The following is a 21,514-nucleotide window of genomic DNA, read 5'->3' as shown; positions in this document are numbered from 1 at the left end:
ATAATACTCAATTTTGGTACGTTAGATAGAACAACAATGATGAAATAGTTCTTGATGTAACAAACTGACAGTATAATAAGGTTGTATATCCGGAAATAAACTTCAGAGTAAAACTGTGTATAAAATCGAGACTTTTGTGTTGAATTTGGTGTAGGACGAATAGTGAACTATTACAAAATTTGTTCTTCTCTGAAAAGAAATATGGATAGCTAAGCTAAATGATATTTTGGCAGCTATGTATTGTCTTCGATAGTTTTTTCAACAGCAGTTGTGACGTATATCAAATCCGTGTACAGTGAATCCAATACCTCATTAGAAAAGCCCTATGTAAGTTACAAGTAACTAACTAATATCTTGAGAAAAAAAGTTGGCACACTATCATGTGGAAGAAGCATAAAATAACGGCTCTCATTGCAGTGGAATCCGATGAGAAGAGGTGTTATATTTATTTAAATAACTTACAGGGGTGGAGCAGGGTGACGCCGTCGACAACTGCCTATATTTCTAAAGATGATCACCATAACATTTTCGGAGCAAAAGTACGGGAAGTTAGCGATGAGCAAGTGAAATTAAAACCTCGGTTTGCAGAGCAATTCATGAAACATAACAAACACACACACACACACACACACACACACACACACACACACACACACACAAACACACACACACACACACACACACACACACACACACACACACACAAACAGAAGCTGGCGCGTGCGCGCGCATTGTAAACACTATCGTTACCACGCAACAAAAGGTCATCGACGCCGGAAGTTACCGATAGTGGAAATTACCAGACAACGATTGAGATGGCATTAACACTTGCCCTCTGCTCCCTGTCTTCCCTTCCTTGATTTGTTGGTCAGGAGGCATATTGACAGTACGTGCGGACGCGCTGTTTACAGGAAGTCTGCTGTATCTAGACTGGCTGGCTCTGAGCACTATGCGACTTAACTTCTGAGGTCATCAGTCGCCTAGAACTTAGAACTAATTAAACATAACTATCCTAAGGAGATCACACACATCAATGCCCGAGGCGGGATTCGAACCTGCGACGGTAGCGGTCGCTCGGTTCCAGACTGTAGCGCCTAGAAGCGCACGGCCACTCTGGCCGGCTGCTGTATCTAGAAGCTGATGGTTATCACCATCCGGCTAAACGCGAAGAGGTACTTCGAGAGTTTATCAGCTAATTTAGCACATCTCGAGGTTGTCTTCCGTCAGAATGGATATAGTGAAAGACATATCAGACGTGCACTGCGCTATCGACTAACCGTGCACTGCGTTCTTAATGACAGCCTCGAGTTGGCACGAAGGTCTGCGGCCTCTCTGTATTACGCAGGGATCATCTGCAACACGAGTGGTTGTATTTTGTGGAAACATGACGTGAAATGTCTTTTCTGACCTCCATCAAGACTTTCTAGGTTCTGTTAAGGATGATCGTGGTTTCCGTAAGACGGAAACCCAGCAGTATTTCTTTCCATTTGTGGGTTGTCATATATTGATCAGACCATTAGGACCGTGGAGGACTGATGTACAGAGCATAAGCATCACACGCTTACAGCGCCCGAGCAAATCGGCTGTTGCATAACATTGGATTGACGCTGGTCATCCTATGAAATGTAACTCGCAGTTTCTGCCATGAACCTTCAGCGCTGGCAGGAGTGGCCGAGCGATTTTAGGCTCTTCAGTCTGGAACCGCGCGACCGCTACGGTCTCCGGTTCGAATCCTGCCTCGGGCATGGAGGTGTGTGATGTCCTTAGGTTAGTTAGGTTTAAATAGTTCTGAGTTCTAGGGCACTGATGACCTCAAATGTTAAGTTCCATAGTGCTGAGAGTCATTTGAACCATTAGCATCTTCAGCTATTGGGATGGTGTTCTTAAGGATGCAGTTGAGATTAAATTAGCAAGTATCACTGTAAGTAGAAATGAGAGTTTTAGCTTACATTCTGTATTGAATGCTGATATTTTCCTTATCAAAAACAGAGGGCCGAAGTTAATGCTTCCCCACCCGTTGTTTAGTGATTTTCAGTATCAATAACTCCTGGCGTCGGTCATTTTTGGTAGTGTAGTGGCGCTAGTGTTTAACACATGGGTTTGTATGTTTGAGTGTGTGTTTTATCTTTCAGGAACAGTTCTGCAAAGCTTACTTGCTGCTGGTTTGCCTTAAAATTGACAGAGTGGTCACCTCTCGAAATATCCGCGGTTGTCACAGACGTCACCCAGCTGAATTTCCGTAAGTTATTTGAACACTGTACACTCCGGAGGAAGCGAAGTGTCATTTCTAAATGGCAGCGGTCGCTGATCTTAAGACAATAGAACTGCTGGATACATCCGTTGGGAATAGTGAGTGACGAAAAAGTGAAGTACTAAGAGAGCTTTAAGTTCGCCTGAGGGTAAGAGTTCAGCCCTATAGAAATGGCGAAAGAGACCTGGAAGGGCGGGAGGAGTACAAAGTTAGGATGGGTATTTGCTGATACGGCAGAGACACCCTGAAAAACTTTAGAATGCCGTGGTTCTGAAAACAAATGAAATTTGTATGTATTTGGCAGCTACTTTCGAATGTTGCGTGTGCTACTTGGCGTGTGCTCCAATAGTATGTTAATTATCGTCACTTAAAGATTTCGTGTGCACCGGAAACTGAATTTGACTAGGAAACATCCACGGGCTATGATTTTCTACGATAGTAAATCATCACTAATACCTAAACAAAGTAAAGATCGGCTTGTTAATAAATTTTATGAAGAAAACCCTTAGAAGGTAACAATTTATGATAAGTGCAGCGAATTTGAAAGTATCGGTTTTTTATTAATGATAAATTTCATGAAGGACGCGTAAGAACTGCTGTCACTAATGAAAATATTTCCACAGTTCAGGCAATGTTTGAAGAAGATCGACGGATATCTTATGAATTTATTCGGGAGACTATGACATTGGTACGAGTCAAATCCATAACATTTTACACCAACGGTAGACGAGAGAAAACTTTTTTAAATGAATGCCACACATACTGGCTACCGTGAAAAAACACAATGCACTGATTGGTACCGAAAAATTTGGAAAATTCCAGAGGTGGCATTTTAAATCTCTGTTTGGAATCTCATTACTTGGATTTGTTGTTATGTTCGTGGAATGAAAAGTCCATGGGCTTCATGGTCTACAGAACAGAATCTAAACTTATATCAAATGCCCGACGAATTTGTAGTGCTGGAAATAAGGTATTTGCTACTTTTTTCTTTTTTCCTAAAACATCCAGTATTGGTGCTATAGATTCAGAAGATAGATGCACTCTTACTGCAGACTGGTGCACAAATATCTGTTTACCGAAAATTTCCGAAAAAGGTCATGAAGAACGCCCGCAATTTTACTCATGACGATGAATTGTCGAATACAGAGAAACTAACCACTAAATATCTCGATGTCCTGAAGGTCAGCATCACATTACGGCCCTCACCTAACAGTGTGGTTTCTTTTTGTTTCCAATAATTGTAGATAAGAATATTTTTGAAAAGAAGGCAGTAAAGTCAATTATTTTTTTAAATTAATACTGGTTTGGTTTCTCTAAAGATGACTGTATATGAAGATGGTATATGTTCTTTCGGACATGTCCGAAAGAACAGATACCATCTTCATATATAGCCTATAGTTAAGGCTCACAGATCATTTGACCACCTTCTTCTGTGTGGATGCACAAACGGTGGCCGAACTTTTACGGGAATCGGTAGTAAAGCCGCGAGTAATGAGTGTGATGGGCAGGGGCACTATGAATATAGTGCGGGTCAATAAGTTGCGAATGTGGGTCTCACGGGAGGCGTGCCAGAGATAAGTCCCTGCAGTCGAACTGTCCTCTGTGTCCTCGGCGGCTCAGATGGATAGAGCGTCTGCCATGTATGCAGAAGATCACGGGTTCTAGTCCTGGTAGGGGCAGACATTTTCAACTGTCCCCGTTGACTTATATCAACGCCTGTATGCAGCTAAGAGTATTCATTTCATTGTAAATTCTCTGAAGATATTCATTGTCACACTCGTAATAGTCAAACTTATTAAAAAATCAGGGGAAATCAATAGCAACCCACAAAATGGGACACTTCCACAGACTAGCACAATGTGAGCCGGAAGTGGGAGGGAATGCTAGGACACTATCCCGGGTCTCCCAGCCGGCCGAGGTGGTCTAGCGGTTCTAGGCTCGCAGTCCGGAACCGCACGACTGCTACGGTCGCAGGTTCGAATCCTGCCTCGGGCATGGATGTGTGTGATGTCCTTAGGTTAGTTAGGTTTAAGTAGTTCTAAGTTCTAGGGGACTGATGACCACAGATGTTAAGTCCCATAGTGCTCAGAGCCATTTGAACCATTTGAACCGGGTCTCCCATGTTAGGACACTCCTACTTGAGCGACGGGATACAATAGCGAACATTTATGACGTTAGCAGTAGCGGCTCGAGGCAGTTAATAGCAACTGAATTCTGAAGCTCTCGTAATCTGGCTGCAAAATAATCATGATTCTCGTAATGCATCGGTGCGTAGAAGCCTCTGATGCACACTGTTGCATGTTAATGTGACCACTTGTCAAAAGCCTCAATAACCAACTTTCGCAGCGTGGACTGTTGTTGCAAGACGTCCAGGAAGAGAGACAATGACGTTATTGAAGGTACCGAACCGATCCCGAGCCACGCCAGCTCCTGCGCCGTGGCCAGGTGTTCTAGGCTTCTCGGCTGAGGATACAGGGCGCCAACAGCCCGGTCGAGGTGGTCCCATAATTTCTCGATTGGATTTAAATCCGGGCAGTTTGGTGGCCACGAGAGTACGGTGAACTCATCTTGGTGTTCTTCGAACCACTCACGTATACTGCGAGTTGTGTGACACGTTGCGTTGTTCTGCTGGTAGACGACATCGTGTCGTGGATAAAACGAATCGCATGTTCCCATGGTCCCCTGGGATAGATGCATATCTGTGTCGATCTACTGTGCCTCCCAGAGTGACATCGTCCAGTGGAAGCCACATAACATTTCACAGACCATAGCGATTCCTCCTCCGACTGAACGCTTCCCACAATTGTTGCAAGTGTTTGCTCTCAGACGGTTCAGGCCGTGCATGACGACGGCCATCTGTCCGATGGAGAATAAAATGTAAGTCATCTGAAAAGGCTGTACAAAGACTGAAGGGAAATCTGAAGTTGGCGAGAATGTTTCACGTCGGTAGTTTCAGATTTCCGCCTCTATCCAATTCGGTAACAGAAGGTAAACATATTTCTTATTCCATTTTTGATGATGGCATTCAGTTTTCTTATGCTGCAGTCTTCTTCTGAAATTCATGTTTTTCCAAATGTGAGGACATATTCCAAGATACAGCACGGTCATTTGCATAAGAACAAATAGTAGGCTGAAATTTAAAAGTGTTGCAATCTAGAAAATTTTGTCTGTACTGCCTGTTACGTTAGTACTCTATTACACACCAATAATCAGTGAGTAAAATCACGTTAAAAAGAAGTGTGTCGAAAATTCACTTGTAAGTTAAATTCATTTTGGAAACAGAAGCTATTGTAAACTTACCCAAAATTTCATTTTCAAGGCATAGAAAATTTTTAAGACATTAAAAAAAATCAGTTCATTTGCAGGTGTCACATTCCACGTGGTAAAAGCCATTCTCCTTTGTCAAGGCTCAAGACTGTGCAAGATCGGCGAGGTATGGCCTAATTGAGTACATGTTACGTAAACAGTTCTAAAAACATTCAGCATTTTTCTCACCGTACAATTCAGTGACTGAAAAACTAAGAGTATTATCCAAATATCCTCAGTATATTACATAACATTTATATGTGTAAATCGCGAAATATTTACAAGTGCTGCACAAAACATAACCTCAAGTCTAAAACCATCAAAAACTGTAGAAAAAGGCGCTCATCGCTAATTGCTATCTCCAGTGTGGATCCCTTCATGTGATACAAAACCAGCTACTAGACTGAAGTACCAGCCAGCAGGTATCACGTGTTCCTAGGTGATCTATCCACTAGGTACAACACTTTCCCTGCACAGGTAAATGAATTACTGTGGTGGGTACTGTGAAAGTAGTCTATGAGAGTTGTGTTTAATAAGAATATAAAATGGAGCTGAACTGACATTATTAACAAACGGAAAACAGCATAAGCGGGAACGACACAATTGAAGTCAGTGGTAAGCGATAATGCATGAGAAGTCCTGGCATACATTACGATGGATCAACTTCATTCTCATTCAGATATATTCAACGCGTCGTTGAGGTAGGTTAAACATATCGGGAGGGATCACAATGAATATTCTCAATGGGTAATGAGGTCATCTTTAACATACAAGTAAAGAATTCACAAAACATAATAAGTCTTTGTTAATTAAACGGCCCCTTAATTCAGATAATAGATAATAATGATGGACATGAGGGAATTATTACAGACACGATTAGCATAATGTGAGCAGCGCATCTAGGGCGGATGCTATGGAACAAGGAATATGGAAGTAATCAGCGCAAGTATTGAGAGACTAACACACTATGATACTACAGGTGCTAAAGAATTCCCGTTAAATTCAATGGATTATGAGTAGCGAGAACACAGACACGTTGCCAGCCATGAAAGGTAGTGACAAAATCGTATTACTCTAAAAGTAGAATGAGCTAGAACTATATACGCATTTTGGTCCTCATTCTACACATAAATTCTCATATTACAACATGGAACACAGAGTTTCTTGGAGGCCACAATTTAACGGACACGTAAAAGGTATTACGCACCATAGAACGATAGACTTTTGTTCACGTTGTATCAACATGTTCTGCATGTGCCTACAAGGGTTATTTCGAAGATTTCCAGCCAGCGGTGAGTCGTGTGGCAAAATACGTAAAAGCCTTGATATCCATCTATAGCTGTTGTCTTCTTTATGTTGGAGTGATGTGTTTAAATGTTGACATTAAGTAGTTTAGTAATCTTTGTGTATGTACTATCACGTTTTAAATAAATAATAAATCCTCCGCTAGCTCGTCGCCACAGGAAAAAGAGTAACATCCATTGTGACTCACGTCTTGCGATAGACGCTCGAAAATACTAAATAATAGCTGCTATGAAACGAGACTAACAGTACCATTTCAATTCGTTGATGTGTCGGGGAAAATAGGAAAGAATATTGCTCGGAATTACATTTCGATTGTTGCACTAGCATTCTCTTTGTTATGTAGCAATTATTTCAAACATCCATAGTTTGGAACAGTTCTTCGTAAAAGGCAAACGCTCTATTTTGTAAAGTATACACTGTGATAAAAAAGATGGAGTCTCTGTAAGTCAAATGCAATTGGAAAACAGATGAACTTCAAAGAAAGTTTAAGTCGAACTACACGTAATTCACATTCAGAAACGTTAAAAATAAGCCAACGGTTCTCTCTGTAATTGTTGTGGACATTGCGTTATGCGCTATCAAGGAGTTGCGAGGTTTAATGCATGTACCGCGTAATGATCTGGGTTATTATTATGATATCATGACCGACATGTGAGGTTGTTTGAGGTTGTAAATAGGGAAACAGCGGATAGTCTGAGTTTCTGTAACGTATGTTAAAAGATTGAAAATCGGACTAATCAGTGTTCCAAAAGCACATTGCGTGTTGAGCAAACTTGTGATACAAGTGATCGCAACAAACACGAAGAAACATGAAAAATCGGAGAAAAGGCATGTAGCACACATCAGCATTAGGGTATTATAAATGTACCAATAAGAATTCTGGATTTAAAAAAAATACTAGTATAAGCCCAGCACAAACTGAGAGCTAGCCTCAACGTTCTTTTATCTCATGAATACACAATTCGTCCCAAAATTTGCAAGACATTCCATTCCTGACTGATAAGCAAAGCCAGCACTGTTACTACAGTGCCAGCTTCAACTAACGACTATAAACAATAGATGTAAATTCGATAAGGTACTTGTGAGCGGGCAGTGTTACGTAATGGACATGCGGCCATAATGTGTCAGAAATCGAAATGGAGTAACTTCACTAAGTTAGATGTTCGTGACAGTCTCCAGAATGTTTTGATGAAGAGAAAAATGTATGTTAAGTTGGCCCTGAACCCTTTTACCCCCGAGGAAACGACGGCGTGTGTTCACCTGCCACGACTTGACAAACACAATATGTGAGTGGCTCTTTTTCTTGAAAAAAACCTACAACGAAACAAACTACAAACAGCAGAAATTGATGTGTAGGGTCAACACTTTGACCACATAACTGACACTCAAGACAATGTGACGTGCGAGTTGAATAACTCGCAAGGAAGGAGTGTTTTGATAGTTTCACATAGTTTTTACGCATGTGGGGAGAGACAATGAAGTACACATGAAACATTAAATCCACCATGTTACGTTTGCTTTACTTTTTGTTGTTCCAGTCGCGAAACTTTTGGACTGAAGGGGAAAGTGCCAAGAAACCAAAATAACTTTACAAAGACGCCATTATAACACTACCGGCTACTATTAAAATGATAATACACTGATAAGGTTACTCCTATGAAAGGATTTTCAATTTGTGTCCGTGATAGTGTGTAACGGTAAGGTATCAGTCTAAGTTGGTTTCCCTAAACATCTCTACTGAAGGAAGCTGTAGCGAGATAAACTGTAATCGAACAAAGGTTTTACTTATAATGCGATTACGTAAAACGAATCGGTGGTTAGCATACCTAGGCGAAGTTGTACCCAGTACTAGCAAGGTTCGTAAAGGGAGTTAACTATTGAGGTTGACGTTACTTGATACTGCTCTTCTGTTTTGCTAGTAGGATACAAGACAGTAGCACTTTTAGTAAGTGATTTACCAATAATTTGACTTGAACTACATTGGAGAAGTATTAATACGTTCAAGCAACAGCCGGCTCTCAATAACATTTCTGATCTATACATTACAGTATGAAGATAATGATAATTATTGGTAGATGACGCAAATGATTATTAACGGAGAAACACTACGGACTTGGACAAGAACTTCTTTTCTCAGTTTATTTATAGATGGTTACTACTATCAAAATAGTTGTGAAGTAATTGTATCTTCTGTAGTGGTTACTAGTTACATTCTCAAGGAACATTCACTTCCTTGTATTATTTAGCTCAAGTGGAATGTGTGTTATCTGGATCTACTATAGTTTGAGTAATTATAGCCAGTTGTTTATTGTTGATGGCAGTTATCGTAATGTGACCTTCAAATCTGGCTCAACTTTTAACATGGGGAAACAGGGGCAAATTTATGGGGAGATTCAGATCGTGGCTGAACACTTTAGTCACACACACTATGGGAAACACTTCACTATATAACACATGAAACAGTGAACACTATTCTTTCAATTAGCAAATCTTTGAACTGATTACTTTAAATATACTCTTAGTAACTGTACTCTGATGAAACTTGAACTATCTATTTACGAAAACTACGTGGAGTATTTCAAAACGTAAGCTCACTAAATTATTATGTATTTTACAACCCCACAAAGTTTATTAACTTTTGTTAAAGAAGATAATTGCTTTTCAGTTCAGTAAAATAGGATACTCTCATTCATCGTAGCATTTAGTACAAACTTCCTGAATTACGATGAATGAAACCGAAGTTGTGAAAACGATGCCACTGCCATCTAACGAGCAACTGCCGTATGTCGCGAGTGCAGCAGGGCCTTGTGTTATCAGAAAGAGTGTTAACATTCTCATCTGCCGAGACAATGTAGTCGCAGAACGTTTAATCGAGAACGGAAACGCTGCAATATCCCATTCCACCCAACAAAAGGCAGGTGTCTCTGCCTTTTAACCTAGCATTCATTTCTCAATGATGTGGAAATTCGCCAGAAACGAAACTTGTCTCGGATTCCACGTTAATCTGCAGCTGCCCTTTCTCCCGACCAAATGACTGGTGAGGGACAAGCTACTCGTCTAACTGACATCTTATTCATTGAGATAGCTACATATCAACTGCCTAGCGAAAAAAACACGAGAGTCCTAACTTGCGTTTTTCTATTATTTACGGGATGCAGCTATACTTTTTTTTATATGAAGAAAGTTTAACAGCAGCGGAGCAAGTGACTCAACTGAAGGCTTCCTGCTGCCCTCGGAATGCGAACGCAATTTTCTACATGCTGGGGCGGAATGAATTACTGTTTGGACACTTTCAAATTAAAATATAGACTGGTAAACGAATTTCCGCTAGCGAGAAAGAGAGTTAGGCCTTTTAAAGACCATAAAGACATAGGCCCTCTCTTCTTGATTGGAATTCAGAAATGTCTTGTGTAAGAACACACAAGATTTCGAAATACTTCCACAGATGGTCCCGGGACGCGTTTTGAAACACGACCACAATTGCAGACTGCCACTATCTGCTTCCCTCGAAATCCGCACTCTTAATACACTGCAGATTCTTCGAACAACAAATACTGTGTCGAAATAAATATGGGCAATTACGGAAAGGCAACCGACTCACCATCAGGCTGAGAGTTACACTGAAATACTGAAATACACTCCTGTATAATGGAAAACGAAGACACTGACGCGCTGTCGACACACCGGGAACCGAGTTATCGGACGTGGAATGTTGCTGCTAGACGCACAGCGGTCGGTCAACGCCAGGGCCAGTTCAAAAAATGGTTCAAATGGCTCTGAGCACTATGGGACTTAACATCTATGGTCATCAGTCCCCTAGAACTTAGAACTACTTAAACCTAACTAACCTAAGGACAGCACACAACACCCAGCCATCACGAGGCAGAGAAAATCCCTGACCCCGCCGGGAATCGAACCCGGGAACCCGGGCGTGGGAAGCGAGAACACTACCGCACGACCACGAGATGCGGGCCCAGGGCCAGTGGCATCCAGTTTGGCCGTGGCATAGGGAGCTCCGTCTGTGTCTGCAACACTGTTAGCATGCAGCGACACCGTGCCCGTGAACCCTTCGTGCAACTGACGAAGTTTGAGAGAGAATGTGTAGTGGGCCTGAGGGAGGGCGGCAGGACGTACCGCGGAATTGCGTGACACGTGGGGCGTCAGGACTCCACAGTGCATCGATGTTGTCGCGAGTGGGCAGCAGAAGGTGCAAACGCCTGTCGACGTGGATCCGGGCACCGGCGACCCACAGACGCACGCCAAGACGTCGCGTCCTACGAAGTGCCGTACTGGACCGTACCGTCACTTCACCAGTTAGGGACGCCGTTGATGGAATGGTTCTGAGCACTATGGGACTTAACATCTGTGGTCATCAGTCCCCTAGAACTTAGAACTACTTAAACCTAACCTAAGGACATCACACACATCCATGCCCGAGGCAGGAATCGAACCTGCGACCGTAGCAGTCGCGCGGTTCCGGACTGAGCGCCTGAACCGCTGGACCACCGCGGCCGGCGACGCCGTTGATCCAGGGGTATCAGCGAGAACCGTTGACAAGTCTCCATATAATAGGTCTACAGTCCCGCGTACCGCTGGGGCATCTTCCGCTCGCGCCGCAGCATCGTTCAGCCCGCCTCCAGTGGTTTCGCAACAGACCTTTACGGAGGGACAAATGGAGAAGTGTCGTCTTCAGTGATGAGAGTCGCTTCTGAATCGGTGCCAATGATGGTCACACGTGTGCAGAATCGTGCAGGTGAGCGCCTAAATCAGGTGTGTACACGACAGAGACACAAAGGGCCAATAGCCGGCATAGTGGTGTAAGGAGCAATTTTCTACACTTGCCGTACTCCTCTGATCATGGTCGAGGGAGCATTGAAAAGTGCACGGTTCATTCAGACCGTCATCCAACCCATCATACTACAGTTCATGGATTGGCAAGGTGATGTTCTTTCCCAACAGGACAATGCACGTCCACATGTATTCCGTGCCACCGAACGTGATCTTGAAGGTGTACGTCAACAACCCTGGTCAGTACGATCCCCGGATCTGCCCAAGCCCCCCCCCCCCCCCCCACTGGGGGTCTGCATGTCAGGACGAACTCTGTCCCAGCCGAGGCACCAGGTGGAAATTACAAGGCAAGCCATTCCGCAAGACTACATTCGGCTCCTGTACGATCGTCTCCATGGGAAATGGCAGCCTGCATTGCTGCACAAGGAGGGTATACACGGTACTAGCGCTGATATTACGCACGCTCCGTTGACTGTGCTCACGTGCTTATGCCTCTGTCTGTGTGATCGTGTGTTGCCTACGTCCTCAAGAATGTGACAACAAAATATCCTCCTGCTGGGGTGACGAATTCATGGTGTTCGTTTTTCATTTTCCAGGAGTACACATTTAACCAATGGTTTCCCTGCAATCGTATGAGAACAGCTGAATATCGAAAAAAGATGCGAATCCCAAGTATGTTGTGTTTTACTTTTTATGCTTCAAGTAAGACGAGTTTCGAAAAAGTACTACAGCAACTTTGCTTCGTTTACATGTTGGTATAATACGTTTATTCAGCAGCGCTGCAGATGATTCATACTTCAACTTTTTGCTTTCCTTGAATAAATCTGTATGTGTGGACCTGATTTTTTATATGACAGGTGAAAAAGTACCCAGCAAAGAGTCGAGGACTAATAATTGTGGCAATGAGTCTTAACAGTACACCATACTACGTACTAATCTTCAGAAGGGGACTGCTGTAAAACGAACTACAGATGTACACCATGGGTGTGAAAGTATTCACAGAAAACAATATTTGGAAAACAAACGGTACATACGTAACAATGGCTTATAATGCTTTATAACAAGAATTAAAGAACCCAATGATGAAGGCGGTATTTGTCGAAAATTGATAGTGGAATAACTAAATAAATAACAACAGTGATCTGCATCAAGGCGGATCCACAATTCCCATATTGTTATTCTTGTATGCAAGCACAGACCTGTGGAAGGGTTCAAAGACAAAATTATTCTACACCTGGGGTAATACGAGCGGCCAGGGCTCGGTTGTTGACGACATTATTACCAACAGAGCCGCTCATTGAAGTGAAATAGTAGATGGGAGAACGTAGCATAGGGTAATGGTGGTGTGTAAATTGAACTTGAGACTTAGACAGAAAACCAAAAAGAATTATGAGCCGGACGGAAGCTAGGATTAAAATGTAAGTAATAAAGATGAGAGTACTAGGAGGCTGCATCAAAATAGATTAAAGGAAAAAATCCTTTATGACCCATGTCTAGACGAACTAGATCTGGAAGTTAGATGGACTACACTTAAATTGAATATACAGGAGGCAATGCGATAAGCTTTAGGTATGTGATAGAAGGTCCACAGCACCATTGCTCAGCCATGATGTTACAGAATTAGGTATTTAGAAAAAGAAGCATGCCTAAGATGTAAAGCCAGTCGATGTCAGTGCAACTGCACGGAGTATAAAATCATTCGGAATAGGGTGAACTCGGATGTTCGAAAAATAAAAAAAAAAGAATATTAGGTGTGATATGCAAAAGGTATAGAACGAGATTAGATTAGATTAATACTAGTTCCATGGATCATTAATACGATATTTCGTAATGATGTAGAACGAGTCAAATTTTCCAATATGTGACATAAATAAGTTAATTTAACAACATGATTAATTTAATATAACAACTTTTTTATTTTTTGTTTTTTTTTTATAATTTTTTGTTTGGTTTTATTTCTCTTTCTTTTAATTTATAACTAAAAATTCCTCTATGGAGTAGTAGGAGTTGTCATTCAGAAATTCTTTTAATTTCTTCTTAAATACTTTTTGGTTATCTGTCAGACTTTTGATACTATTTCGTAAGTGACCAAAGACTTTAGTGGCAGTATAATTCACCCCTCTCTGTGCCAAAGTTAGATTTAATCTTGAATAGTGAAGATCATCCTTTCTCTTAGTATTGTAGTTATGCACACTGCTATTACTTTTGATTTGGGTTTGGCTGTTAATAACAAATTTCATAAGAGAGTATATATACTGAGAATCTACTTTGAATATCCCTAGATCCCTATATAAATGTCTGCAGGATGATCTTGGGTGGACTCCTGAGCTTTATGGAAAACAGTTTTTGATGTTGCTGACCAACAGATGTATAATAATTTTTAAATAAACACACCGCCATTTGAAAGTATTGTTGTTTATTTAATTACGACCCAGGTTTAGGCCCTTTATGCCATTTTCAAGTGACTGAGTTTATGTCGTCAACATATACTGCAGAACATCATGCTCCTTAATGTTCTACAATATGTGTTAATGATAAACTCAGTCACTTGAAAGTGGCATAAAATGCTTGGTCGTAATTAAATAAACAATATTGCATTCAAATGGCGATGTTTTCATTAAAAATCCTTTATGGGACACAAACGTAGTATAGTGGATGCTACAAAAGCAAAAGAAGGATATTAATGAACACATTCAGATACAGAAAGTAAGAAAAATATAGTGCTAAAATTGTTTTAAAGTATACTATAAGGACGTAGCAGATGTGGAAATTCGAACTAGACATCAGCGCACAGAAAATGACATCCAAATAGTCCCCTCACTGGAGGAAATATGCATTACAGTAAAAAGACCTACAAATAGAAAATTTCCTGGGCCACATGCATGTATAATCAATTAATAAAATATGAGGATCAGGTATTGTATCAACAGTTTAGTATTTTATTTAACTGTGTTATGAAGGAAGGTAGTACCAAGAGAATAAACGAAAGTATTACAATACCAGTGTACGAAAAGGAACATAAACAAAAATTTGGCCTTTGCAGGAGAATTACTCTGCTTGATACTACAGCAAACCTGTTAACAGCGACAACCAGAAACAGACAGAAAACAAAATTACATAGAAATAGCAAAAGAACAGCAAGGATTCACGAAAACAGGAGCACCATAGATGCTATTTTCACTCTAAGACAGACTATGCAGAAATCCATAGAGTTTGATAAACCAGCCTGCTTGAGTTTTGTTGATTTGTGAAAAGCCTTTGATAGGATAAGAAAAATTATGTAATTTAAAACTGAATCGACGAAAGAGTGCCATAGGTTAAATTAAACTAGGAGACTATTAAGCCCAATTATGTTCAGCTTAATAATGGGCCATATCATTGATGCCATAAGAAAGACACCAGGATATAAAATAGAAAATAAAGTGGTAAATATTAGATGTTATGCTTATGGCGCTGTACTGATAGAAAATAATGAGGATTACCTAAATTTTTTGCTTCACCAATTCAATAAAACAATTAAGCAATGAAATCTGTAAATGGCATCTCAAAAATCTGAGAGTCTGTTAATATCAAAAACACCAGTAAGATGTACATCAGAAGTAGATGGTGTGTCAAATGAAGAAGTTATGGCCTTCGATAATCTACGTACTACTATCACCAACCACATAGAACCAGGAAACTCAGGAATCACAAAATTTTTCTTATGATTGCTAAACTGCGACAGTATTTAGTACAAGCAATACAACGTAGGAACGAATGTAAGAATTTTATAGGCTTTATTAACTACTTCATTAAAAATGTGACGTTGACAATCAATGAAAGCCTTAAAATATTAAAAGCTATCCGCAAATCGTTATTAACACGTTATAGAACGTCCAGTTGACGTAAAGTACTTCAGAAATATACTGTAGGCACGGAATTTATCGAGCAAATTTTCCAACTTCTGCATTTTCTAAACCGTTAAAATACTTGATTGATAGATGACAACATACAAAAAATTTGAATATTTGTAGCCTGGTTTACGTCAGCACATTACTACCTACGTTCAACTGAAAACGCATAGGTCATCTGAGTTTTTTCCTATGGAAGCCTTCCAGTGATGAAGTGAATGTTTGTATGCCGAATTCTTTGTTCTCTGTGTATACCTGTCATCATCTTTGTATAATATCACCAACGCTTTAGGTACGTAAAAATAATAATTTACAATGTATTCTGCTACAGTAGTATACTAAGGTACAAATCTGCAAGGGTGAGATGTCGGTCATATTTTGTTACCCACAGACGAATCGCTCATGTACTTTTGTGGCAGTCAGCTGTACGAAAACTGTTGATCACTGTAAAGTTCAAAAATGCGACCAAGAAGTTGAATGCATGTTGCTGAGCATGCGTCTTCGTGTGTGTGTATTAATAATGAGAGAGAGATAAAGGAATGAAAACCAGGGCAGAGAGATAGGAATGGAGCGACCGTTGAGGTACATGGCACAATACGTCCACATTATTGCACATAATTTCTCGAGAGAAATGAGCCCTGCGATGCCGTTTCTCGTCTCGCCGCGGCAGAATAAACCGTAATGGTCTCCCGACGGAGCGTCCGTGCACCCAGGGCTGCCAACAAAAGCGCTAGAAGTCACCGCGCGCAGCCAAACGGCTTAAACGAGCTCCGGAATTAAATGACGCGAAAAAAGGTTATATCTCTGATACTGTATGCATGAATGGAGCCCGGAGACTGTTCATTATGCGACAACGGAGCCGAAACTTAATTATTCTCTCCGAGAACGGAAGACAATCTGATTACGCTCTCAAAGGAGGAAGGCGAGCTTTAATCTCGACTGTCGGTGCGAAAGGAAAGCTAGTAGGATGTATCATTACACGCGCAGCGACTGGCAGTTTTCTTACTCGCTGTCTCCCGAGTCAGGAAAATATGTTTCCGCCGCTCAGCTTGAAACAGCTACAAGCGTATTAGTGACTATGGTACAAAAACGGCATTACAAAAATACATATATATCACAGAAAACGTTCAGTTTCAGAATGTCGACCAGTATGCCTTTTACGGCACACACGCACACGCACACACAAACACACATGGAGATAAAAATATCAGTAGTGTGTGTTGACAAAATACGGCACTGTAAAATGTATTCTAAAAACTTAGATTCAATGGTACCACATCAAATATGCCTTACTGACATAATATTCAGATTTGGCATGATGTGATCATATTACCAGGATTATACACCTATGGCTAAATCATCTTGAACAAAAAATTTCAATAATATGTATAAAATGTAGTCCTGCAGTCATGCAGAGAAATGTTCGTTGAGGAATCAGATGTGTTCACTTGTGCAGATACAGACACTCAAGCGCACGCACGCACGCACACACACACACACACACACACACACACACACACACACACACCTAGACGGGACGGTAACGTCAGAATTGCTTGTTAAGGTGAAATGACAGAGGAAGACGAAAAATAAGAACCATGACGCAATGGTACTATATGAAAGAAGTGTCATTCGCATATCATACAGGCTTTCCACTGTTATGTGATAACAATCCCAATATCACCAATGAACCAGTAGTTTTTGACATTAATTTCAGTAATCATCTATAACCTTGGATAATGTAGTCCGTAGTGAGGGAATTGCCCTGGGTACGTCTGCCCCCTGTAGCTGAGTGGCCAGCGCGACAGAATGTCAATCCTAAGGGCCCGTGTCCGATACCCAGATAGGTCGGAGATTTTCTCCGCTCAGGGACTTGGTGTCGTATTTTCCTAATAATCATCGTTTCATCCCCATCGACGCGCAAGTACCCGCAGTAGTGTCAAATCGAAAGACTTGTACACGGTGTACGGCCTAATGGAAGAGAACATCTGCCTGACTGCTGAGAGACGGCAAACTAACGAGCTTAATGATGCTATGTGCTGTTTATGACTCTGTGGTCAAACCGCCTCCGATTGATGCCGTTTCATCACTCACGCCAATTGACTACTTGCTTTCACGTTAAACATTTACGGCACTGATCCCACCGGCTGGGTCTCTCGCAGCACAGCCAGAGATGTGTTACAAAGCGATGAGGATATAAGATGCAGACAGGAAGTCGGCAATCTCGCTCTTTGTCCGTCTGCTATTGAGGTTGGTGTTACTGACAGTAGGAACACGACTTTGGAGATAATTTGTGTAGATGCAGTCACTGCTTGCTCCTCCTTTCTTGTAGCAACTTAGAGGTGGATGTGAATGAAGTTGGAAGGATTCGACGATTCATCCAGGCTGCAGCAATCTTAAGGTGTTGAAATTAAGTCAACTGCACGATCCGCATAGACGTTTTCTCTGTAACGTTTACTAATCTAAAGAAAACGCGAAACAAACGAGCACTTAAAAAACCCGTCAACTGCATTTCTCAAACTGACTGTGGCATTTCGATTTTGTAGCAGCGGGATTTGGAGCGGGGTTCGGACTTGGACTTCTGCAGGCTCGGGCTCAATTTTACAAAGAATTTGTTCGATTTAAAATATTCTTCTTCACCACAGAGAAATGATGACAAACTGGAACTTAGCCCAATACAGTTCTTGTAGGCAGTTCAACAAGAGAATTACATCATGAAAAGCGTATAACGCAATGGAAGCAAAATTCAAATAGATTTCTCCCCAGCAGATAAACTCGGACCATCAGCAATAATGGTTACACTTGACGGCCTCTGGCCAAAGTCAGAGAAATATATCTATTTTCTGCTATTAACAGCAGAACCACAAGACAAACAGATGACTTAATTAAAGCTACTTACATTAGCACTCAAATAATTCTAGATCTACGGCCACTCCCATCGCATTATTTCATTATAAATTTTTCTGTACAAAATAAGACAAATATTAGAGCAGTGCCACGGGATAAAATAACATGACAATTTTGAATATAATGGTACCAACAAAATCAGTCACCCTCACAGCGTAATAATAACCAGATCACCTTCTCTGGTACGGCACATAAAAATTTTATCACACTCACAGCGGTCAAATAACAAAATAAATATAGCTATCACTTAGAGAGAACATCTGCATGCCCACAGTGCTGCCCTATACAAACTTTGTATCCCGCCAGGAAGGCGGCGCGTTGGTCTGCTCCTGAAATCTGACAGAGAGGTCGAATGAAGGAAGCGAGTGGGAGCAGGGGAGATAAGGTACGACGGTACTGCCAGTAAAGTGAAAGTGATTTTACTGTAGTGTAAACATATGAAAACATATTACATAACTTAAGGTGATGAGCACGTAGGTGTGCAGCCAAAGTCCAGATAAGAAAATCTCAATAGCAAGTTAAACTAAAGCGATGGTTCTCGGCCGTCCGTTCTTCATGAACTGGGCAGAAAGTAGAGCGGCGCCCCTAGAGCTACACGGCGTCGGCTAGAGGGCGCTGTGGTCGGCCAAGATCTTCCGCTCTCGTAGTGCCAACCTACGCTGTGGCCTCGGAACTATCGACACTACACAAATACACTCCTGGAAATTGAAATAAGAACACCGTGAATTCATTGTCCCAGGAAGGGGAAACTTTATTGACACATTCCTGGGGTCAGATACATCACATGATCACACTGACAGAACCACAGGCACATACACACAGGCAACAGAGCATGCACAATGTCGGCACTAGTACAGTGTATATCCACCTTTCGCAGCAATGCAGGCTGCTATTCTCCCATGGAGACGATCGTAGAGATGCTGGATGTAGTCCTGTGGAACGGCTTGCCATGCCATTTCCACCTGGCGCCTCAGTTGGACCAGCGTTCGTGCTGGACGTGCAGACCGCGTGAGACGTCGCTTCATCCAGTCCCAAACATGCTCAATGGGGGACAGATCCGGAGATCTTGCTGGCCAGGGTAGTTGACTTACACCTTCTAGAGCACGTTGGGTGGCAAGGGATACATGCGGACGTGCATTGTCCTGTTGGAACAGCAAGTTCCCTTGCCGGTCTAGGAATGGTAGAACGATGGGTTCGATGACGGTTTGGATGTACCGTGCACTATTCAGTGGCCCCTCGACGATCACCAGTGGTGTACGGCCAAGGTAGGAGATCGCTCCCCACACCATGATGCCGGGTGTTGGCCCTGTGTGCCTCGGTCGTATGCAGTCCTGATTGTGGCGCTCACCTGCACGGCGCCAAACACGCATACGACCATCATTGGCACCAAGGCAGAAGCGACTCTCATCGCTGAAGACGACACGTCTTCATTCGTCCCTCCATTCACGCCTGTCGCGACGCCACTGGAGGCGGGCTGCACGATGTTGGGGCGTGAGCGGAAGACGGTCTGACGGTGTGCGGGACCGTAGCCCAGCCTCATGGAGACGGTTGCGAATGGTCCTCGCCGATACCCCAGGAGCAACAGTGTCCCTAATTTGCTGGGAAGTGGCGGTGCGGTCCCCTACGGCACTGCGTAGGATCCTACGGTCTTGGCGTGCATCCGTGCGTCGCTGCGGTCCGGTCCCAGGTCGACGGGCACGTGCACCTTCCGCCGACCACTGGCGACAACATCGATGTACTGTGGAGACCTCACGCCCCACGTGTTGAGCAATTCGGCGGTACGTCCACCCGGCCTCCTGCATGCCCACTATACGCCCTCGCTCAAAGTCCGTCAACTGCACATACGGTTCACGTCCACGCTGTCGCGGCATGCTACCAGTGTTAAAGACTGCGATGGAGCTCCGTATGCCACGGCAAACTGGCTGACACTGACGGCGGCGGTGCACAAATGCTGCGCAGCTAGCGCCATTCGACGGCCAACACCGCGGTTCCTGGTGTGTCCGCTGTGCCGTGCGTGTGATCGTTGCTTGTACAGCCCTCTCGCAGTGTCCGGAGCAAGTATGGTGGGTCTGACACACCGGTGTCAATGTGTTCTTTTTTCCATTTCCAGGAGTGTATAACTACCTCTCTGTGCCCACGGACCTTCCAAGTGTCATATTACCGATCACCCAATGTACTCAATGTATGGGAAGTACTCTTCGCTGTGAAATATGTTGCAGTCTCGACACCAAGAAACCTTAATTTTTGTGGTTACTGACCATCTTCAGAACTCATAGTGAAATATGAACACAGAATGGATTAATAGGGATGTGTATAAAAAGCCGTAGCATTTAAAATACATCTCATGTAACAAATAATAAAAGAAGAAATTATGCCCATGTTGGTACGCGGTAGCAGTGAAAGGAACAGGCGCTACGAACTCCGCGAACGTCGGCTACTAAGGAGAACAATGCAGCTTGTAACCTGTGCCTCCCTAATCGGCGAACTGGACTGCGATATAATTGACCGTGATCGGCGTGCCTATTGAAATTTTACAGTGAGTAAGGCTATCGTTACCGAAGGAAAATAATACCAGTTGGTAGGAGGAAATTGGACAACAGACCCTTCTGAAGGAAGAATCATTACTAAACCTAATCTAAATACTACAATTTTGAAATGGGTGGAATACAGTGCAATCGCTCAGAAAGCACACAGCGAGGTAAAGGGTACTGAGTGATATTTAATACAAAATAGTTATTAACTAAAAAGGGGATAATTAAATGGTCGACAGCCCACTAGCGCAATGAATGTCCAGAAACTTAAGAAAGGTAACGGCAAAAAAATTGAAGCAAATCATCCCTGGTCTGGCAAAAGGAGGTTGTCCCGCTTTTACACAACACAGCAGTCCACGAGAAAATTAATGAATCAGAAAGCACTGGGTTTGCAGTTACTTATACTGAAATAATAAATTTTGAAGGTAAAGTTAAATGAAATACATGTTTAGTAAATGAACCGCCTTTTCCTGCTGGCACTTAATTTATTTTCCCCAGACGCGTTTCGCCTTTTTCTTGCTTTAAGGCATCATCAG

Source organism: Schistocerca cancellata, chromosome 9 (genome assembly GCF_023864275.1).
Source record: "Schistocerca cancellata isolate TAMUIC-IGC-003103 chromosome 9, iqSchCanc2.1, whole genome shotgun sequence".
Classification (NCBI taxonomy): Eukaryota; Metazoa; Arthropoda; class Insecta; order Orthoptera; family Acrididae; genus Schistocerca; species Schistocerca cancellata.
The sequence above is the reverse complement of the archived record's forward strand: the minus strand, read 5'-3'. Positions refer to the sequence as shown.